The sequence below is a fragment of the Crinia signifera genome, chromosome 2 (genome assembly GCF_055691185.1).
Source record: "Crinia signifera chromosome 2, ASM5569118v1, whole genome shotgun sequence".
Classification (NCBI taxonomy): Eukaryota; Metazoa; Chordata; class Amphibia; order Anura; family Myobatrachidae; genus Crinia; species Crinia signifera.
The window spans coordinates 1,672,008-1,696,607 of NC_139218.1; the positions used below are offsets into that span (position 1 = coordinate 1,672,008).

Consider the following 24,600-nt stretch of genomic DNA (forward strand, 5'->3'; position numbering starts at 1 on the left):
TGGAGAGTTGTATTACGGTCCGTCCCTTTGATGTACACACTTGTAATAAGGGTGTTGTCGACCATTTTTATGTCGACGTCCAGAAAGTGGACATGGTTATATATATATATTATCTCTTATATATTTGGCTACATCTGTCACTCAAAGTGTGTCTGACTCTCTAACGCTGGGTGGAGCCTCTGACTCACATGACTGACTCACATGACAGAGAACCAGCCCAGTGAGACACCCTCTGCCTCCCCATATTACCCAGCAAAGACACAGCTACTCACCAGACACAGCAGGTGAGCGCCCCCCGCCACCCCCCCTCCCACGATTCGTGGCACACCCCCCCGCGACCCCCCTCCCGCGATTCGCAGCACCCCCCGCGACACACCCCCCCCCCCCCGCAATTTGCGGCACCCCCCTCCTGCGATTTGTGGCAAAACCCCCCCCGTCCCTCCTCCGCGCGGCCACCAGCCCCCCGCGACCACCCCTCCCGCGATTGGCGGGGCCCTTCCCATGATTCGCACACTCCCCTGCCCCTGCAAACCCACTCTACCGCAATTTGCGGCACCCCCCCCCACGATTTGCGGCAACCCCAGCCTCCACGACCCCCCCTCCGGCGATTCGGGGCACCACAGCCCCCCCGCAACCCCCCTCCTCCCGCGATTCGCGGCAGCCTGCCCCCGCGTCCCCCCTTCGGCGATTCGCTGCAACCCCCGTGCCCATAACCCCTGCACCCCCCACGACCCTCCCGCGATTCCCGGCCCCCCCCCTGACCCCCCCCTCCCGTGATTCGCGGCAAACCCCCCCGGCCCCGTGACCCCCCCTCCTGCGATTCGCTGCAACCCCCGCCCCCCCTCCCGCAATTCGCAGCACCCACCTCCGCGACCCACCCCCCCTCCCGCGGACACCCCCCCTACCGCCGCGATTCACAGCAACCCCAGGATCAAATGGTACATGCAAAACACTGACACGGCTATGGTCGACGATGAAAATGGTTGACATGAGTTTTTGAAGATTTATTTTTCATTTTAAGATTGTTTTCATATTCATTCTCATGTGTCGACATGGTCACCAATGAAGTGCCACACTTATGTCAACATTTAATGTGTTGACATTTCTGTGTTGATTTTTTCTTGGGGTGATTTGCGGCACCCCAGCGACCCCCTCCCGCAATTCGCTGTACCCCCCAACCGCGATTTGCGTCACCCACCCCCCACGACCCCCCCTCCCGCAATTCGCGGCACCCCACGTGACACCCCCCCCCGTGATTCGCAGACACCCCCCACCTCCCCCCCCCCCCATTCACGGCAGCCCCACGATTAAATGGCACATGCAAAACACTGACATGGCTATGGTCGACAATGAAAAAGGTTGACATGAGTTTTTGAAGATTTATTTTTCACTTTTTCAATGTTTTCATATTCATTCTCATGTGTCAACATGGACACCAATGAAGTGCCACACTTATAGAAACATAGAAACATAGAATTTGACGGCAGATAAGAACCACTTGGCCCATCTAGTCTGCCCCTTTTTTTAAACATGTTACCTCAAACCATATTTGATCCTTATTTTTATGTAAAGATATCAATATGTTTATCCCAAGCATGTTTAAATTGTACTACTGTATTTGCATCTACCACCTCTGATGGGAGGCTATTCCACTTATCTACTACTCTTTCTGTGAAAAAATTCTTCCTCACATTTCCCCTGAATCTTCCTCCCTCTAGTGTCAGTGCGTGTCCTCGTGTTCTGCTGCTCCTCTTCCTGTGAAGAATGTCTCCCACCTGTACCTTCCTCCCCCCAGTGTCAGTGCATGTCCTCGTGTTCTGCTGCTCCTCTTCCTGTGAAGAATGTCTCCCTCCTGTACCTTCCTCCCCCTAGTGTCAGTGCATGTCCTCGTGTTCTGTTGCTCCTCTTCCTGTGAAGAATGTCTCCCACCTGTACCTTGTTAAAGCCCTTGATATATTTGAAAGTTTCTATCATGTCCCCCCTTTCCCTTCTCTGCTCTAAAGTATACATATTAAGATCTTTTAGTCTTTCCTGGTACGTTTTGTGATGTAGGCCATGCACCATTTAGTTGCTCTTCTTTGTACAGTCTCTAATGTATTTATATCCTTCTGGAGATATGGCCTCCAGAACTGAACACAATACTCTAGGTGAGGTTGTACCAATGACCTATACAGTGGCATTATTACTTCTTTCTTTCTACTGCTGATACCTCTCCCTATGCAACCAAGAATCTGACTTGCCTTCTTCATTGCTTTGTTACATTGCCTACCTGCTTTTAAGTCCCCTGAAATAGTGACACCTAGATCCCTCTCTTCCTCAGTAGTTTCCATTATAGTGCCATTTATACTATATTGAGTCTTTGGATTTCTGAGACCCAAGTGCATGATTTTGCATTTTTTGGCATTAAACTGTAGTTGCCATTCTCTTGACCATTTCTCTAATCTACCTAGATCCTCAATCATTTGTTTTACCCCTCCTGGTGTGTCTACCCTGTTGCATACCTTTGTGTCATCTGCAAAAAGGCACATTTTACCCTCAATTCCATTTGCAATATCACCATTAAAGATATTAAAAAGCACCGGTCCAAGTAAAGATCCCTGGGGTACTCCACTTGTAACCTTTCCCTCCTTTGACTGTACTCCGTTTACTACAACTCTCTGTTTTCTGTTCTGCAACCACGCTCTTATCCATTCAACTATCTTAGAATCCAATCCCAAGCTTTCAAGTTTATTTAACAGTCTGCGATGTGGGACAGTGTCAAAAGCTTTACTAAAGTCTAGATAAGCTACATCTACAGCCCCACCTTGATCTATTACTTTAGTCACCCAGTCAAAAAAGTCAATAAGATTTGTTTGACATGATCTTCCCCCAGTAAACCCATGCTGTTTTGGATCCTGTAAATTGCTGGTTTTGAGATATTCTACAACTCTTTGTTTTAAGAGTGTTTCCATCAATTTCCCTACTACTGATGTAAGGCTCACTGGTCGATAGTTGCTTACCTCTTCCTTGCTTCCACTTTTGTGCAGTGGGACTACATTCGCTGTTTTCCAGTCCTCTGGGATTAATCCAGTAGCTAGTGACTGGTTGAATAATTCTGTTATTGGTTTTACCAGCTCCCCTTTAAGCTCTTTTAGTATCCTTGGATGTATCCCATCTGGCCCCATTGATTTATCCACTTTCAGTTTTGAGAGTTCTGTGAGGACCTTCTCCTCTGTAAATGTACTTGTCTTTCCCTCAGTTTTCTGACTATACTTGCAACTTAACTGTGGCCCCTTCCCCTCTCTTTCAGCAGTGAATACTGAGCAGAAATAATTATTAATATTATCTGCTATTACATTGTCCCCCTCAAGAAAACTTCCACTCTCTGTCTTCAGTCTAATTATTCCACTTTATGTCAACATTTACATGTGTTGACCTTTCTGTGTTGATTTTTTCTTGTGGCGTTACCCGGCACCCCCCGCGACCCCCTCCTGTGATTCGCAAAACACACCCCCCCGCAATTTGCGGCACCCCTCGCAACTCCCTGTGACAACCCCCCTCCTGCGATTCGTGGCCCCACCCGGTGACACCCCACCTCCTGCAATTCGAGGCACCCCACGACCCCCCCTCCCACGATTTGCGCCAACCCCCGGGCCCCCCCTCCCGCGGTTCGCGGTACCCCCCACCCCCCATTACCCCCCCTACCGCAATTTCCCCCCCTGACCCCCCCTCCTGTCATTGCGGCAACCCCCGCGATCCACCCTCCCACGATTCACTGCAACCCCCCGCGCCCCCCCCCTCCCACGATTCGCAGCACCCACACCCCCCGCAATTCATGGCATCCACCTACGACCCCTCCTCCCGTGATTCGCGGACACCCCTCACCTCCTCCCTCCGCCCGATTCACGGCAACCCCAGGATTAAATGGCACATGCAAAACACTGACACGGCTTTGGTCGACAATGAAAAAGGTTGACATGAGTTTTTGAAGATTTATTTTTCTTTTTTTGAATGTTTTCATATTCATTCTCATGTGTCTACATGGACACCAATGAAGTGCCACACTTATGTCAACATTTACATGTGTTGACCTTTCTGTGTTGATTTTTTCTTGTGCCAATTTTTTTCCAGTGATAACTATGTGCACGTCAACCTAGACATCATCAACCAATTCTTTGTATAATATATAACACCTGTTCTGTTTTACTGTAGGTGTTTTAAGTCAGATCTTTTACTGCTACTATTATTGTTTATGTAAATGCATTCTGAATGACAGCAACATCCTACCATCCTTCTACAAGAATATATAACCAATTAGGTGATTCATTGCGCCCCGTGCCCCCCCCTCCCGCAATTCGCGCACCCCCCCCCCGCGATTCACGCCCCCTCACACGATTCACGCCCCCCCCGCGCACCCCCCCTCCCGCAGTTCGCAACCCCCCCTCGCGTGATTCACGCACCCTCCCACGCTTTGCGGACCCCCGCCCTCTCCCGCGATTCGTGGACAACTGCGCACCCTCCCTCCCTTGATTCACAGCACCCACCGTGCCCCTCCTATAATTCACGGCACCCCTAAGCCCCTCTTTAGTCCCCCGTATACTCACACACCCCTATCACTACCTAGCTTCCTGCTCTCCTGAACCGTAACTTCCACCACTGGGGAGTCGCTGACGCTGTTTTGCCCACATGCCCCTATCATGCTTCATAGCCCAGCCTCCTGCTCTCATGCATCCTAACTCCCACCCAGTAGGAGGAGACACTGACTCAGGGCCACCGTCCTGTACTCCTGTGCTGCCACGCTGGACCCTCACCCACTGGCAGAAGCTGCACAGTATCTCCCACCCTCCTCTTTAGTCCCCCTTATGCCCACACACCCCTATCACTACCCAGCCTCCTGTTTTCCTGTGTTGTGACCTCCGCCAGTGGGGAGCCGCTGACTCAAAAACACCCTACTATACTATTGCACACACACACATACACACACACACCTCTAAACAACACGCACACCCCCCACACCCACAAATGTCACTGTACCCTCCACACTATCAATGTACATCTTACTCTGTAACCGCTTTTTAATTAAAAAAACAATACACACCCCCTTCCAAATCATATGCTCTCTATTTAACACATTTCACCTATAACTCAAGTTGCAATACAGGCATCTTTCATACAATTCTAACCATATTTCTCCCAATACAAACGTTCACAAATTAAGGGGGCGCAGCCCCTTACGCCGGTGTGAAGAGCGCCCATAGGGTGCGATGAATCACCTAGTATATATATATAAATAAATGAAGCACAGTGCATGCCCCGCAGTACCGCCTTGCGATCATCTGTGACAAGCTTTTATACAATAACCCCCATGTATGTCAGCATATTATAAGTAAATGGTTTTTATGCACTTTGCTGATTGGTGCGCTTCATTTATTTTTTTCTCTACAAGCATACTATTCTGGATTCGTGGTTGGATCCTAAAAGTGGAGCTGCACACATTTGGGAAGTGTTGGACCTTTGGTCATTGAAAAGACTCTAGGACTTTGTGCACTGGGTATATCTTTTCATATATATATATCTCCTTGAATGCCGCTGCCTTTTGTACTGCATCTACGACTGAGGTTACACATATGTTGTGTACACACGGCAGATCCGAGGACGTGATCAGATCGCATCGGGACTCGCGTCTCACGGCAGGCTAGCGGGGCACAATTTACACTATATAGTGTTGCCTGCCCTCTCTATCTGGCTGCCGATATGCGCACACATGGGAGCGCGCATCGGCAGCGCATCGGGCTCGCAAGCCCTAAAAAAGCATGCGATTTGCATGCAATATGGCTTCCGATGTTCCCTATATCGGGAACATCGGAAGCCAAATATTACCGTCTGTACACACTAATACACACACACCAGAAACCCCCCTTTGTAGTTCCTTTGTTTGCCCCTGCACACACGCACACACATCGCTTTTCTTTCAAAAATAAGGAAATATCTAAGAGACACCTATCTTTTGAATGGTAGTGTAGGTGTGATGCTCTGAGGAAGGGATATGTAGGTGCGATGCTCTGTGGAGGGGACGTTTGGCTGCGATGCTCTGTGGAGGGGACGTTTGGCTGCGATGCTCTGTAGAGGGGACGTTTGGCTGCGATGCTCTGCTGGTGTTACATGTAGGTGCGATGCACTGCAGATCGGACATGTAGGTGCGTTGCTCTGCAGCTGGGACCTTTAACTGCAATGCTCTGAGGATGGGACCTTTGGCTTCGATGCTCTGTGGATCGGACCTTTGGCTGCGATGCTCTGTGGATCGGATATTTTGCTGTGATGCTCTGCAGATGGGACCTTTGGCTGCGATGCTCTGTGGATCGGACATGTAGGTACGATGCTCTGCAGATCGGACATTTTGCTGTGATGCTCTGCAGATGGGACCTTTGGCTGCGATGCTTTGTGGATTGGATATTTTGCTGTGATGCTCTGCAGATGGGACCTTTGGCTGCGATGCTCTGAGGATCGGACATTTTGCAATGAGGGTATTATCTAAGTGCGCAGGTGCAGCCAGGATGAGTGCTCTAAATGATGAGGTTGACATGAGTTTTTGAAGATTTATTTTTCACTTTTTCAATGTTTTCATATTCATTCTCATGTGTCAACATGGACACCAATGAAGTGCCACACTTATAGAAACATAGAAACATAGAATTTGACGGCAGATAAGAACCACTTGGCCCATCTAGTCTGCCCCTTTTTTTAAACATGTTACCTCAAACCATATTTGATCCTTATTTTTATGTAAAGATATCAATATGTTTATCCCAAGCATGTTTAAATTGTACTACTGTATTTGCATCTACCACCTCTGATGGGAGGCTATTCCACTTATCTACTACTCTTTCTGTGAAAAAATTCTTCCTCACATTTCCCCTGAATCTTCCTCCCTCTAGTGTCAGTGCGTGTCCTCGTGTTCTGCTGCTCCTCTTCCTGTGAAGAATGTCTCCCACCTGTACCTTCCTCCCCCCAGTGTCAGTGCATGTCCTCGTGTTCTGCTGCTCCTCTTCCTGTGAAGAATGTCTCCCTCCTGTACCTTCCTCCCCCTAGTGTCAGTGCATGTCCTCGTGTTCTGTTGCTCCTCTTCCTGTGAAGAATGTCTCCCACCTGTACCTTGTTAAAGCCCTTGATATATTTGAAAGTTTCTATCATGTCCCCCCTTTCCCTTCTCTGCTCTAAAGTATACATATTAAGATCTTTTAGTCTTTCCTGGTACGTTTTGTGATGTAGGCCATGCACCATTTAGTTGCTCTTCTTTGTACAGTCTCTAATGTATTTATATCCTTCTGGAGATATGGCCTCCAGAACTGAACACAATACTCTAGGTGAGGTTGTACCAATGACCTATACAGTGGCATTATTACTTCTTTCTTTCTACTGCTGATACCTCTCCCTATGCAACCAAGAATCTGACTTGCCTTCTTCATTGCTTTGTTACATTGCCTACCTGCTTTTAAGTCCCCTGAAATAGTGACACCTAGATCCCTCTCTTCCTCAGTAGTTTCCATTATAGTGCCATTTATACTATATTGAGTCTTTGGATTTCTGAGACCCAAGTGCATGATTTTGCATTTTTTGGCATTAAACTGTAGTTGCCATTCTCTTGACCATTTCTCTAATCTACCTAGATCCTCAATCATTTGTTTTACCCCTCCTGGTGTGTCTACCCTGTTGCATACCTTTGTGTCATCTGCAAAAAGGCACATTTTACCCTCAATTCCATTTGCAATATCACCATTAAAGATATTAAAAAGCACCGGTCCAAGTAAAGATCCCTGGGGTACTCCACTTGTAACCTTTCCCTCCTTTGACTGTACTCCGTTTACTACAACTCTCTGTTTTCTGTTCTGCAACCACGCTCTTATCCATTCAACTATCTTAGAATCCAATCCCAAGCTTTCAAGTTTATTTAACAGTCTGCGATGTGGGACAGTGTCAAAAGCTTTACTAAAGTCTAGATAAGCTACATCTACAGCCCCACCTTGATCTATTACTTTAGTCACCCAGTCAAAAAAGTCAATAAGATTTGTTTGACATGATCTTCCCCCAGTAAACCCATGCTGTTTTGGATCCTGTAAATTGCTGGTTTTGAGATATTCTACAACTCTTTGTTTTAAGAGTGTTTCCATCAATTTCCCTACTACTGATGTAAGGCTCACTGGTCGATAGTTGCTTACCTCTTCCTTGCTTCCACTTTTGTGCAGTGGGACTACATTCGCTGTTTTCCAGTCCTCTGGGATTAATCCAGTAGCTAGTGACTGGTTGAATAATTCTGTTATTGGTTTTACCAGCTCCCCTTTAAGCTCTTTTAGTATCCTTGGATGTATCCCATCTGGCCCCATTGATTTATCCACTTTCAGTTTTGAGAGTTCTGTGAGGACCTTCTCCTCTGTAAATGTACTTGTCTTTCCCTCAGTTTTCTGACTATACTTGCAACTTAACTGTGGCCCCTTCCCCTCTCTTTCAGCAGTGAATACTGAGCAGAAATAATTATTAATATTATCTGCTATTACATTGTCCCCCTCAAGAAAACTTCCACTCTCTGTCTTCAGTCTAATTATTCCACTTTATGTCAACATTTACATGTGTTGACCTTTCTGTGTTGATTTTTTCTTGTGGCGTTACCCGGCACCCCCCGCGACCCCCTCCTGTGATTCGCAAAACACACCCCCCCGCAATTTGCGGCACCCCTCGCAACTCCCTGTGACAACCCCCCTCCTGCGATTCGTGGCCCCACCCCGTGACACCCCACCTCCTGCAATTCGAGGCACCCCACGACCCCCCCTCCCACGATTTGCGCCAACCCCCGGGCCCCCCCTCCCGCGGTTCGCGGTACCCCCCACCCCCCATTACCCCCCCTACCGCAATTTCCCCCCCTGACCCCCCCTCCTGTCATTGCGGCAACCCCCGCGATCCACCCTCCCACGATTCACTGCAACCCCCCGCGCCCCCCCCCTCCCACGATTCGCAGCACCCACACCCCCCGCAATTCATGGCATCCACCTACGACCCCTCCTCCCGTGATTCGCGGACACCCCTCACCTCCTCCCTCCGCCCGATTCACGGCAACCCCAGGATTAAATGGCACATGCAAAACACTGACACGGCTTTGGTCGACAATGAAAAAGGTTGACATGAGTTTTTGAAGATTTATTTTTCTTTTTTTGAATGTTTTCATATTCATTCTCATGTGTCTACATGGACACCAATGAAGTGCCACACTTATGTCAACATTTACATGTGTTGACCTTTCTGTGTTGATTTTTTCTTGTGCCAATTTTTTTCCAGTGATAACTATGTGCACGTCAACCTAGACATCATCAACCAATTCTTTGTATAATATATAACACCTGTTCTGTTTTACTGTAGGTGTTTTAAGTCAGATCTTTTACTGCTACTATTATTGTTTATGTAAATGCATTCTGAATGACAGCAACATCCTACCATCCTTCTACAAGAATATATAACCAATTAGGTGATTCATTGCGCCCCGTGCCCCCCCCTCCCGCAATTCGCGCACCCCCCCCCCCCGCGATTCACGCCCCCTCACACGATTCACGCCCCCCCCCGCGCACCCCCCCTCCCGCAGTTCGCAACCCCCCCTCGCGTGATTCACGCACCCTCCCACGCTTTGCGGACCCCCGCCCTCTCCCGCGATTCGTGGACAACTGCGCACCCTCCCTCCCTTGATTCACAGCACCCACCGTGCCCCTCCTATAATTCACGGCACCCCTAAGCCCCTCTTTAGTCCCCCGTATACTCACACACCCCTATCACTACCTAGCTTCCTGCTCTCCTGAACCGTAACTTCCACCACTGGGGAGTCGCTGACGCTGTTTTGCCCACATGCCCCTATCATGCTTCATAGCCCAGCCTCCTGCTCTCATGCATCCTAACTCCCACCCAGTAGGAGGAGACACTGACTCAGGGCCACCGTCCTGTACTCCTGTGCTGCCACGCTGGACCCTCACCCACTGGCAGAAGCTGCACAGTATCTCCCACCCTCCTCTTTAGTCCCCCTTATGCCCACACACCCCTATCACTACCCAGCCTCCTGTTTTCCTGTGTTGTGACCTCCGCCAGTGGGGAGCCGCTGACTCAAAAACACCCTACTATACTATTGCACACACACACATACACACACACACCTCTAAACAACACGCACACCCCCCACACCCACAAATGTCACTGTACCCTCCACACTATCAATGTACATCTTACTCTGTAACCGCTTTTTAATTAAAAAAACAATACACACCCCCTTCCAAATCATATGCTCTCTATTTAACACATTTCACCTATAACTCAAGTTGCAATACAGGCATCTTTCATACAATTCTAACCATATTTCTCCCAATACAAACGTTCACAAATTAAGGGGGCGCAGCCCCTTACGCCGGTGTGAAGAGCGCCCATAGGGTGCGATGAATCACCTAGTATATATATATAAATAAATGAAGCACAGTGCATGCCCCGCAGTACCGCCTTGCGATCATCTGTGACAAGCTTTTATACAATAACCCCCATGTATGTCAGCATATTATAAGTAAATGGTTTTTATGCACTTTGCTGATTGGTGCGCTTCATTTATTTTTTTCTCTACAAGCATACTATTCTGGATTCGTGGTTGGATCCTAAAAGTGGAGCTGCACACATTTGGGAAGTGTTGGACCTTTGGTCATTGAAAAGACTCTAGGACTTTGTGCACTGGGTATATCTTTTCATATATATATATCTCCTTGAATGCCGCTGCCTTTTGTACTGCATCTACGACTGAGGTTACACATATGTTGTGTACACACGGCAGATCCGAGGACGTGATCAGATCGCATCGGGACTCGCGTCTCACGGCAGGCTAGCGGGGCACAATTTACACTATATAGTGTTGCCTGCCCTCTCTATCTGGCTGCCGATATGCGCACACATGGGAGCGCGCATCGGCAGCGCATCGGGCTCGCAAGCCCTAAAAAAGCATGCGATTTGCATGCGATATGGCTTCCGATGTTCCCTATATCGGGAACATCGGAAGCCAAATATTACCGTCTGTACACACTAATACACACACACCAGAAACCCCCCTTTGTAGTTCCTTTGTTTGCCCCTGCACACACGCACACACATCGCTTTTCTTTCAAAAATAAGGAAATATCTAAGAGACACCTATCTTTTGAATGGTAGTGTAGGTGTGATGCTCTGAGGAAGGGATATGTAGGTGCGATGCTCTGTGGAGGGGACGTTTGGCTGCGATGCTCTGTGGAGGGGACGTTTGGCTGCGATGCTCTGTAGAGGGGACGTTTGGCTGCGATGCTCTGCTGGTGTTACATGTAGGTGCGATGCACTGCAGATCGGACATGTAGGTGCGTTGCTCTGCAGCTGGGACCTTTAACTGCAATGCTCTGAGGATGGGACCTTTGGCTTCGATGCTCTGTGGATCGGACCTTTGGCTGCGATGCTCTGTGGATCGGATATTTTGCTGTGATGCTCTGCAGATGGGACCTTTGGCTGCGATGCTCTGTGGATCGGACATGTAGGTACGATGCTCTGCAGATCGGACATTTTGCTGTGATGCTCTGCAGATGGGACCTTTGGCTGCGATGCTTTGTGGATTGGATATTTTGCTGTGATGCTCTGCAGATGGGACCTTTGGCTGCGATGCTCTGAGGATCGGACATTTTGCAATGAGGGTATTATCTAAGTGCGCAGGTGCAGCCAGGATGAGTGCTCTAAATGATGAGTTTTCTCTGCACCTCAAAAAACACCTCAAAAAATTACAAATGAATGCCAAAGGTGAGAACCCTCCACCAGCACCAAATCAATGAATAAGAACTTCCCTTATGGTCTCCGGGATGTCACCGGAGACATGCAGTGGTCATATATTCGGACCTCCAATCAGCAATGCATAATATCCACCATACCATGGCCCTTATTCTGATCGGTGCGGATATTCCCGCATTCTTACGGAGCGGTCCGCACGCCACGGTGTTTTGCCGCATGCGGCCATCGTCCGTAGAAACGCCCACGTGTCCTCCGCATTCGGACGGACTCACTCTTTAAGAACAGGGCGTGTTTACGGACGACATACAAACCATGCGTGTGCGGGAGAAACACTCCGATTCTGCACGGTATTACAGAGTATTACAGAGTATGCTCGGAAATACCGCATCCGAACGGGAGCCAAGCGGTGCTACCGCCCGTAAGCGGAGTATTTACGCCAAACAACCCACTATGAAGTATCTTCTGCAATACATCACATGACCCACTTATTCAATTACCTATCCTCATAAAAAACAGCTTATTTGGAATTGGAATCAATGTGTGTGGTTTCATGAGTACATGTCTAATACACATGTGTATTGATAGTATTAAGATTCAGTCATGTCCATTGTTAGCAGTTTTTAAGTGTGGGACAAGTACAGCATATGTGGGGGATTACTAAGGTTTCCTTGAAGCAGCAATGGTTTCAATTAAAGCACTGACAAGCGGCCTATTAGTGAGTAATGAGTAAAGGAGTAGATTCTATTGGGTTCAGGTGTTAATGGTTGTAGTCATTAGGCGTACGTTCGCCTACCGCATGAACGAGTGGTGTCCGCAAAGCAATAGTACACTTGTGGACACCGCACATTTCTGCCCTTTTTGCTCGCGTGCATTCGGAGTGGTTTCCGAATGTACGCCCCCCAACATAAGTGTACTCCCCCGTGTCCGCCCATGTTTCCGCCCCGTTTTGCCCACTTTGAAACTACGCCCATGTGTCATTCCGCATGACGCCCATAATACGCCCCTATTTCCCGACTGATAGCGGTGAACAGTTTTGGACGGGATTTGGCCGAACTGGTACCGAGTCAAGGCGTGGCACATGCGCGTAGCGTTCTCCACGCATGCGCAGACGCCGTAAAGACGCGATCCGTAAGTACGCGGTAAAGTCCGCGTCAATCAGAATAAGGGCCAATGAGAGGATAGATCATGGGGGACATTTACCAAAATGGATTCGTAGAAAAAAGGTGTATTCGTAGGCAGAAATACACCTTTTTTTTACGAATTTGTATTTTCGGGATTTACAATCCCAAAAATACAACAATTCGTAGTCCTAAAGATGGAACATTCGTATTTGTATTTACAAATACGAATGTCTACACCATCGATAGAATACGACAGAAATCACCATTCAAAAGAATGGTGATTCCTGATTTACTAAGCAGCCGTATGGATAATACGGCTGCTAAGTGGTGTAAAACACCCACGCAAATACGACAGGAAAATACACCCTGTTTTCCCTGTCGTATTTGCTTTAAGCCTGCACGGATCAGTCAGATCCGTGCAGGCTTTAGTGTAAAAAAATAGAAAAATAAATATTAAAAAAAAAACGGCGTGGGGTCCCCCCCACAGCTGTAACCAGCACCAGGCTGACGGAGCCTGGAGCCGGTAATTAGAAATCAGGGAACCCGACAAATAGGGGTTCACCGATTTTTAACAACCAGCCCCAGGCTCCTGCTCTGGGGCTGGTTCCCAAAATACGGGGGACAAAATGACTAGGGGTCCCCCGTATTTTAAGAACCAGCCCCAGGCAAAACCAGCCAGCAGGGTAATGCCACAGCCGGGGGGAGACTTTTTATACAAGTCCCCCCGGCCAAAGCATTCATCCCTACCGACCAGTCAGCCTGGCCAGGGGCCCTGGGGGAGTGGGGACCCCCCCAATGAAGGGGTCCCCCCCCTCCAGGACTTACCTGACCAGGCTGAAGCCTGGTGCTGTCCTCGATGCCCCTGGGCGGTGGGCATCGGGCTGATTCAAGTGTAAAAAAAAAAGATTAAACTATTGTTTTTTACTGTGGCACTACAAGTGCCAGCAAGCCTCCCCAGCAAGCTGGGACTTGGAGAACCACAAGTCACTTAAGTAATCAAGCTTCACTTTAGTCTGCAAGCTTCCCTCTCAATGAGCAAGCAAGGTTTTCTCCTCTCAGCCTCCTGCACCCACAGTGTCATTCACCCTGAACCCTCTCTCCTTTTCTCCTCCTTTGAGTCTCACTCTATCCGTCTATACTACCCCTACCACCTCCGTGTCGCTGCAATCTACCGCCCCCCTGGCCCTATCTCCCAATTTCTTGACAACTTCGCCGCCTGGCTTCCACACTTCCTCTCCTCTGACCTGCCATCTGTCATTCTTGGTGACTTTAACATCCCCTTGGATAACCCCGCTGATCCTGGCACCTCCAAACTCCTCTCTCTCTCCACCCACATCCAAGGACACTCCCTCGATCTCGTCTTCTCTCGCTCTTGTTCCCTTACTGACTACACTATCTCAGTTTTTCCTCTTTCTGACCATCACCTCATCTCCTTCTCCCTCACTGCTTCCCCCTCTCCCACCCCCCCTCCCAAGCGCATTGTCTCACTGCATAACATCAACACACTTGATCTTGCTGCCTTCTCAAACATGCTGTGTCCTCTTCTCGCCCCAATCGCCCTCATGTCCTGCCCGAACCTCGCCGCCTCCTTCTATAATGACACCCTATCTTCGGCATTGGACTCTGCCTGCCCTCCCTCCTCTATCCCCCTTCGATGCTCCAACCCCCAACCGTGGCACTCGCCTATCACCCGATTCCTTAAAAAGTGCTCTCGCACTGCTGAGCGCTTCTGGAAGAAATCACGCTCCCTTGCGAATTATCTCCATTTCAAATGCATTCTTTCCTCCTTCAGCTCTGCCCTTGCTCTGGCCAAGGAATCCTACTTTAAGTCCCTCATCCTTTCGCAATCATCCAATCCCCGCAGGCTCTTCGCCACCTTCAACTCCTTGCTCTCCCCCCCTCCTCCTACTTTTCAACCAAAATCTCCTCTCTCAGGACTGCCATCACTGCTGCCATGACCTCACCTTCTCCCTCCTCCCCTCCTACATCTCCACTCCCCTCCTTTCAACCCCTGTCCTCATTTTACCCCACCACTGCTGCTGAAGTCCACTCTATCCTTCAATCCGCTTCTCCCTCCACCTGCCCGCTCGATCCTATCCCCTCCAATATTATCCGTCGTCTCAGTCCGTCAGTCTGCTCTCACCTGGCTCACCTCTTTAATCTTTCCCTATCCTCTGGGATCTTCCCTTCCTCCTTCAAACACGCTCTTGTCTCCCCAATTCTCAAAAAAACAAATCTGGACCCCAACTCTCCATCCAACTACAGGCCCATCTCCCTCCTCCTTTTTGCCTCCAAGCTCCTAGAACTTCTGACCTATAATCGTCTCCTAAGTCATCCTTACTGCTAACTCCATTCTAGACCCCCTCCAATCCGGGTTCCGCCCTTTACATTCCACTGAAACTGCCCTGACCAAAGTCACTAACGATCTACTATCGGCTAAATCCAAAGGCCTCTTCTCTATCCTCATCCAGCTTGATCTGTCGGCTGCCTTTGACACTGTTGACCACCCTCTCCTGCTCAACACCCTCCGCTCCTTTGGCATCACTGGCACGGTCTTCTCCTGGTTCACCTCATACCTCTCCGATCGCTCCTTCTCCGTCTCCACTCCGAGCTCCTCCTCTCCTACTACCCCGCAGCCAGTCGGTGTTCCCCAAGGGTCAGTCCTTGGCCCTCTCCTCTTCTCCCTCTACACCACCTCTCTGGGCACCCTCATCAGCTCCTATGGTTTTCATTACCACCTTTATGCTGATGATACCCTAATCTATCTCTCCTCCCCCGACTTATCCCCATCACTCCTGTCCAAGGTCTCCGAATGCCTCACGGCCATCTCAGCCTGGATGACCCAACGCTTCCTGAAACTAAACATGGCTAAAACTGAACTTCTAATCTTCCATCCCCCGAACATCCCCTCTTCTCCCACTATCTCCATCAGCATTGGTGAAACCGAGATCACCTCCACCGACCAAACGCGCTGCCTCGGTGTCATCATTGACTCCTCCCTCTCTTTCACCCCCCACATTCGTGCTCTCTCACAGTCTTGCCGCTTTCACCTACGCAACATCTCACGCATCAGACCATTCCTCTCCACTGACGCGACCAAAATTCTCATTCACTCTCTTGTCATCTCCCGCCTTGACTACTGCAACATCCTTCTTTCTGGGCTACCTCTCACCCGCCTCGCACCTCTCCAATCCATTCTTAACGCTGCTGCTAGGCTCATCTTCCTCTCCCGCCGCTCTACCTCCGCCTCCCCCCTCTGTCTATCTCTTCACTGGCTCCCCATTCCTTTCCGAGTTCTCTTTAAACTCCTCACCACCACCTACAAGGCTCTCTCCTCCTCCACAGCTCCCTACCTCTCTTCACTGATCTCTATCCACACTCCCTCCCGTCCTCTTCGCTCCATCGCTGACCGCCGACTGACCTCTCACCTAATCACCTCCTCCCACTCCCGTGTCCAAGACTTCTCTCGCGCTGCCCCCCTGCACTGAAACAACCTCCCGCTACCCATCAGGCTATCTGATTCCCTTACCTCCTTCAAGCGCTCCCTCAAAACCCACTTTTTTCGACTAGCCTATCCCTCCTCCTAACCTCTTTTGATCCTCCTATCCTGCCTCCGTTCCCCTCCGTTCCTACTTATCCTATTGTATTTCGTTTGTCCACCCACCTATTTTTAGTATGTTAACTCTTATGAGTAGGGTCCTCCTTCCTCACGTACTCACCCTACCTCATTACCTCACCTGTGCTCCTGTCCTGTTCTTCCCTTCCTCTACTTCATCTTCAGTCTCCTCGACAATTTCCACACCTACTTCTGAACTGATGCTGATTTTAGTTCTACCAGCTATACCCCTATTTATACTGTATTTTTCAACACACCCTGTACGTTACCTTGTAATTTGTTTTTTTGTTTGCTATGTACGGCGCTGCGGACACTTTGCGGCGCCTTATAAATAAACGTACTACTACTACAAGTCCCAGCCTGCTGGGCATTAAAGGGCCCGCTGGCACTTGTAGTTCCACAGTTAAAAAAACAGTACAATAAACACACACTGACACAATGAAAATAAAAGTTTAATACATACATTACACACATACTGATACTTACCTTTCTTGATCCCGTAGGTAGCCCTCTGTCCTGGTGTCCTGTGTCGTCCTCCAGGTCCATGTCGGCGGTCCGCGTCGTCCTCCAGGTCCATGTCGGCGGTCCGTGTCGTCCTCCAGGTCCATGGTGGTGTCCGGGTCCGAAGAAAGCCATGCAGGTGAATTCGCCCTGCAAAGGGGGGGGGGGGGGGGGGCATGCTTAAAAAGACACATAGCACTGTGAACTTGAACTGCAAAATAATGTTTAGTCTTGTCTGACTAGTGAACTTGCAAAATTATTGGAAATTGGGAAGAAGGCATTGTTAGAGTATATTAGTTCACATTGCATACGGCTGTGGCCGGACAGGCTGTGGCCATAGTTTAGCTGTGGGCCTGTATTGAAGTGGGCCGTTTTAAAGTGGGAAAACGGAGTCATAACTACGAGCGTTTTACCTGCGTTACACCGAAGGAAAACTGAAGGCAAACTACTACAAATCATCAAAAACACACATGGACTGCATTGATACCTCAAGAGTATGTAATTCATCTCCAATATGCTCTCTTCATTTCTGTGTTATGCAAACTCTTGTATGATTTGAAAAGTTCTGATGTAATGAATTGTTTGTAATTGTTATTACTTGTTTGGTGAAGTTGTTCAGTGAAGCATAGTTTAGTGTTGCATTCTGCCTGATGTCTACTCAAACACAGTGCAAATTATCTCCTTTGACCATTTGGCCATTAGTGTTCAGGTGTAGCCTGACCTGAACAGACTCACCTTATTCTTAGAATTAGTGACCTGCAGCTTTTCTGAACAGTAAAAAAATAAAAACAGACATTGAACAACATCATCAAACAGGTAATTTCAACTTTAGACTTCGATTTTGTACTGTATGCACATGGCTAGGAATAACAGATGCACAGGCAAAATTTTTAAAACTATGTGTGCAAACGCTAGAAGCCTAGGAGACAAAATTCCTGATATAATTGCAATAATGACAAGGGATGACCTAGACATTGTGGCTATCACAGAGACATGGTGTAATGAGAACCATGGCTGGGACGTATTTATACCAGGATACAATTTATTTAGGAAGGACAGAATGGGAAGAATCGGAGGAGGGGTAGCAATGTATGTAAAGAAAAACATAAATGCTACTTTAATACAAAACATTAAAGAGAAAACTGAGGCCCTTTGGGTGACCATAGAAATGGGGGAGAAGGATATTATTCGTACTGGGGTCATCTATAGGCCACCAGGCCAGGGGCAGGATTTGGACAGGAGCCTATTGCTTGATGTCACTAAAATGGCTTTAAAGGGAGAAGTCATAATCATGGGAGACTTTAATCTACCTGATGTGAATTGGGAGTAGTATTTTGCAAGATCATCTACAAGTGGCAAACTTCTAAATTCCCTACAGGGAGCCTCTCTCAAGCAATTGGTGAGGGAGCCTACTCGCAAAGACTCAATATTAGATTTAATACTCACAAATGGTGACAGGGTATCAGACATATATGTGGGTGAGAACCTGGGATCCAGTGATCATCAAGCAGTATGGTTTAGTATCAAGGCAGGGTCCAACTCCAGTCACACAAAAACTAAGGTGTTGGATTTTAGGAAGGCTGACTTTGCAAAAATGGGGAGATGTTTAAGCGACTCATTAGCGGATTGGATGAACTTGAAAGGAGTGCAGGAGAGGTGGAGAAAATTAAAAAGTGCAATACTAAAGGCAACGGACCTTTGTATCAAAAGGGTTAAGAAAAGTACCAGGAAAAGGAAGCCAGTGTGGTTTACTAAAGAGGTATCAACGAGTGTAAAAGCAAAAAAGATGGCCTTTAGGACATACAAGCAGACTCAAAATAATAATGACAAAGAAGTGTATCTTGCCAGACGCAAAGAGGCTAAGAAAGTGATCAGGCGTGCCAAGGCACAAGCTGAGGAGAAAATGGCTCAGTCGGTAGATAAAGGAAACAAAACTTTTTTTAAGTACAGTATATAAGTGAAAGGAGAAAATCAAATGGAGGAATAATAAGACTGCAGACAGACACTGAGAATTTGGTGGAGGGAGACAAAGCAATTGCAGATCATCTAAATAATTACTTTTGCTCTGTATTCACTATAGAAGGAGAAGGGAAGGGACTACAGTTAAGTTGCAAGGACATTCATAAAAATAAGGTAGATGGAGGTTTATTTACTAGGGAGAAAGTCCTAACAGAACTTTCAAGACTGAAAGTGGATAAATCAATGGGGCCAGACGGAGTGCATCCAAGGATACTAAAAGAACTAAAAGATGTGTTGGTAGCGCCATTAACAGATGTATTCAACCAGTCACTAGATACAGGTGCAGTTCCAGAGGACTGGAGAAAAGCAAATGTAGTTCCACTGCACAAAAGTGGAAGCAAAGAAGAAGCAAGTAACTACAGACCAGTGAGCCTTACATCAGTTGTAGGGAAAATAATGGAAACACTATCAAAAGAAAGAATAGTGGAATATCTTAAATTAAACAACTTACAGGATCCAAAACAGCATGGTTTTACTGCAGGGAGATCATGCCAAACAAGTCTCATTGACTTTTTTGACTCCGTGACCAAAATACTAGATGAAGGGGGGGCTGTAGATGTAGCATATCTAGACTTTAGTAAGGCATTTGACACTGTCCCACATCGCAGGCTGCTAAATAAACTTGAAAGTGTGGGATTGGATTATAAAACAATTAAATGGATAAGAACCTGGTTGCAGGATAGGAAACAGACAGTTGTCGTAAATGGAGTGCATTCTATGGAGGGACATGTTACCAGTGGAGTACCCCAGGGATCTGTACTTGGACCAGTGCTCTTTAATATCTTTGTTAGTGACATTGCAAATGGTATTGAAGGGAAAGTATGCCTTTTTGCAGATGATACAAAGATATGCAACAGAGTAGACACACCAGGAGGGGTAAATCAAATGACTGATGATCTAAGTAAACTTGAGAATTGGTCAAGAGAATGGCAACTACAGTTTAATGCTAAAAAATGCAAAATTATGCACTTGGGACTCAAAAACCCAAAGGCTCAATATAGTATCAAGGGTACTATAATGGAAACTACTGAGGAGGAAAGAGATCTAGGAGTCACTATTTCAAGTGACTTAAAGGCAGGGAGGCAATGTAACAAAGCAATGAGGAAGGCTAGTCAGATGCTTGGTTGCATAGGGAGAGGAATCAGTAGCAGAAAAAAAGACGTAATAATGCCACTTTATAGGTCATTGGTACGACCTCATCTGGAATACTGTGTCCAGTTCTGGAGACCATATCTTCAGAAGGATATAAATACATTGGAGAGTGTACAAAGAAGGGCAACTAAAATGGTTCATGGCCTACATCACAAAACTTACCTGGATAGACTAAAAGATCTTAACATGTATAGTTTGGAGCAGATAAGGGAAAGGGGGGACATGATAGAAATCTTCAAATATATCAAGGGTTTTAACATAGTACAGGTGGGAAATTTTCTTCAAAGGAAAACAAGTAATAAAACACGAGGACATGCACTGAAACTGGAGGGAGGTAGGTTCAGGGGAAATGTTAGAAAGAATTACTTCACAGAAAGCGTAGTGGATAAGTGGAATAGCCTCCCATCAGAGGTGGTAGAGGCTAAGACAGTAGAACAATTTAAACATGCTTGGGATAGGCATATGAATATCCTTACAAAGAAATAAGGATTAAAAAGGGTTGAGTTTACCTGAAGGGTAAAAAAAGGGGCAGACTAGATGGGCCAAATGGTTCTTATCTGCCGTCAAATTCTATGTTTCTATGTAATCCATGTTGGAGCTGTGGAAGGAAATCCTACTCACCTGGTCCTGTGCTGAAGAAGTCTTCTCTTGGTCCGACGTAATCCAGGTAATGTTCACAGCTGTCGCCGGTCCCCGCAGTCTCCGCATCGCACTGAGGAGAGATGCTGAGATGTTTCATACTCGGCGCCTCTCCTCAGAATGAATTCTATTGGCCGCCTAGCGGCCAATCAGGAGCCAAGAAAGTCGGCTCCTGATTGGCCGCTAGGCGGCCAATAGAATTCATTCTGAGGAGAGGCGCCGAGTATGAAACATCTCAGCATCTCTCCTCAGTGCGATGCGGACAGTGCGGGGACCGGCGACAGCTGTGAACATTACCTGGATTACGTCGGACCAAGAGAAGACTTCTTCAGCACAGGACCAGGTGAGTAGGATTTCCTTCCACAGCTCCAACATGGATTTCTTCGGACCCGGACACCGCCATGGACCTGGAGGACGACACGGACCGCCGACATGGACCTGGAGGACGACGCGGACCACCGACATGGACCTGGAGGACGACACAGGACACCAGGACAGAGGGCTACCTACGGGATCAAGAAAGGTAAGTATCAGTATGTGTGTAATGTATGTATTAAACTTTTATTTTCATTGTGTCAGTGTGTGTTTATTGTACTATTTTTTTAACTGTGGAACTACAAGTGCCAGCGGGCCCTTTAATGCCCAGCAGGCTGGGACTTGTGGTTCACTTGTAGTGCCACAGTAAAAAACAATAGTTTAATCTTTTTTTTTACACTTGAATCAGCCCGATGCCCACCGCCCAGGGGCATCGGGGACAGTACCAGGCTTCAGCCTGGTCAGGTAAGTCCTGGAGGGGGGGGACCCCTTCATTGGGGGGGTCCCCACTCCCCCAGGGCCCCTGGCCAGGCTGACTGGTCGGTAGGGATGAATGCTTTGGCCGGGGGGACTTGTATAAAAAGTCTCCCCCCAGCTGTGGCATTACCCTGCTGGCTGGTTTTGCCTGGGGCTGGTTCTTAAAATACGGGGGACCCCTAGTCATTTTGTCCCCTGTATTTTGGGAACCAGTCCCAGAGCAGGAGCCTGGGGCTGGTTGTTAAAAATCGGGGAACCCCTATTTGTCGGGTTCCCTGATTTTTAATTACCGGCTCCAGGCTCTGTCAGCCTGGTGCTGGTTTCGGCTGTGGGGGGGACCCCACGCCGTTTTTTTTTTAAATATTTATTTATTTTTCTATATTTTTTTTACACTCTGCAGCCTGCACGGATCTGACTGATCCGTGCAGACTGCTAGAAAAATTCGTATTAGCGGCCGTATATATGGCCAGCTAATACGAATGAATACGACATCGGAGGGTTACAAAGCAGTCGTATATGACTGCTTTGTACATTCCCCTCCGGAACACAACTTTGCATATGACTGAAACAGTCGTATGCAGTCGTAGGGGAAATACCAATACGAAAAACTAGGTTTTTCATATTGGTAAATTTCCCCCCTTGGGTCCTCAAACTGCGGCCCTCCAGATGTTGTGAAACTACAAATCCCAGCATGCCTTGCCACAGTTTTGATATAAAGTAGTGTTAAAACTGTGGCAAGGCATGCTGGGATTTGTAGTTTCACAACATCTGGAGGTCCGCAGTTTGAGGACCCATGGGATAGATCATAGCATAATACAGTTTCATATACATACAATGACATATGAACGTAACATACAGCTTCAAAGAATAAAAAAGTGCACTAGAACACAGTGGCCCCAGGTGTTCCGTTTGTATAGCAATGTGGTAGCGTAATTACTGATTTTCAGGGCCGGCACCACCACTGGAGGGCGGAAAATAGGAGCAGGAGGTCCCCCCCTGGATGGAGGTGAGCAGCAACTCTTTCCCCCCCCCACTCAATGCAGTGGGGCCCGCGTCGCATCGCCTGCATCACAGAAGTAGTGCGGCTCAGGAAAGACAGAGACACAAGCGGAAGTTGATCTCGGTCCCAATGGAGATGAAGAGGAGGTCACTTCCGCCAGCTAAACGTGGAGAGACGCTGTTGACAGCTGTTTGGGACATTCTTGCTGACTGGAGATCGTTTGCTGCAGGTTGCCCGGGCTTTATAACTCACCTGTTTGAACTGTTCTTTTGAATGGTTCCTGCAAAATCGGTAATTACGCTACCACATTGCTATACAAACGGAACACCTGGGGCCACTGTGTTATAGTGCACTGAAACTTTTTTAGGTACTTGTGTAGTTTCACGGCGCCACTAGATCGCATGCGATCTGACATGCGATATTTCATTGCCCCACTATCCACTAGCGCGTCGAGTTGATTTTATATAGTGTGGGGAGCGCAGCGAGGCGAGGGGACACGGATGTTGTTTCAAAGCGACTCACGATATCACATGCCATTTGCATGCAATTCTGTTGAATACATTCCGTGGCCCCTCTCGGGGCTCGCCACTCTTCGGGCTTGGTGGCTCGCTGCGCTCGCCACACTATTTAAAGTCAACTCCACGCTGTCAATGTCTAATTTTTCCCAGCATATAATTTCCATAATTATAATTATAACCATGCCAATAACATTAATATAGTCATAGATAAATAATTTTTATCCCATAAGCCAGGAAATAATTGCATATCGAGTTACACATTTTAGAGCATATGCCAAGTTTGGTCTCTAAATGAGTAGAAATTACATTAGCTGTCAGATGACAGTTATTAGAATTCTATATCATGTTGCACTCACATGTTATAACAAATTATAAGTTCACATTAGAGTAGTCATAAGAAAACCAGCATTAGAGATGAAGTCATTAACATTCCCAAACACCAGTGAACCATACAGGATACAGCAAACAAAGGGGCGTGTCTATAGGCTAGTGATACCAGGTGAATGAATGGATTCTCTCCTCCCCCGAGAGTTCTCTTGGAAAGAAAGAGAAAACCACACAGGTAGTTGCTGTTCGAACTAGACGCAGAGAGGATGGGTCTGGCCTCGCCGGGAGGTTCCTTCCATTACATATGGATTTGGACGTGATAAGTACATATGTATCATCAAACTGAATTGTGCGCCAGGACTAGGATATGATTAATGGACTGGATGTTTAGGAGTATTATGATGCAGAGAGCTACGTGTGAGATATAGGAAAGATGTATTCTAGGAGTATGAGTAGCAAAAGTGATGTTTTGATCTGTTAAGATAGGATATTGTTTTACTGGTTAGATTGAGATTTACAACCCTGTATCATGAAAGATTGTGTGCTCAGCCATGTGCTATCATCATGGATTGTATTGTGTTTCACAATAGCTACATATAGCAGCGGTTGGTAGATTATGGATAAACATATAGATTGGTATTTGAAAGGATAAGCTGTGGTGATTAAACTGATTTGAGCATGGTGGATGCTATTACTATGTAAGCAGAATGAGGCCTAGAATCAATTGTAGACATGTGCTCAGGCCCCGGCCTGCAGTGTGTCCTTTGTGTAGGTAAACGGTTAACATTGGTGTTTGAACTGGCCCATGTGTGTCCTAGTGTGGTTGCGGAAAGGCTTTTAAAGTATATTGACTGGCTAGAGTATCTAGATAATCGGATGTAACTGTAAGAAACATGTGCTGTGAGAGTAGTCCACTATTGTCTGGATTCTTTGTATGCAAGTGAGTGTGGTTGCTCAAAGGGACGCATGTATTTGAACGCATGTGTAAGGCTATGCGTGAGCATGTATGGACTCTTTGTATTGAAGAGTGTGAATGCTTTGTGTAATATCCAGTGAGAATATCTAGATAAACTGGCGGAATAAACCAACATATATGTAAGAGGTGTTGTTAGCATGATGCTC

The 24,600-nt window shown here is 47.4% G+C and overlaps 1 long non-coding RNA gene across 1 annotated transcript in view; it reads left to right on the forward strand.

The window, feature by feature from the left end:
* Positions 1–10,227: 10,227 nt before the first annotated feature.
* LOC146058644 (uncharacterized) overlaps positions 10,228–24,600 on the forward strand; it is a 46,142-nt gene continuing 31,769 nt past the window's right edge. The window contains exons 1-2 of the long non-coding RNA XR_014469878.1: positions 10,228–10,729; positions 17,034–17,170. This is a non-coding gene — a long non-coding RNA (uncharacterized LOC146058644). The remainder of the gene's footprint in view (positions 10,730–17,033; positions 17,171–24,600) is intronic.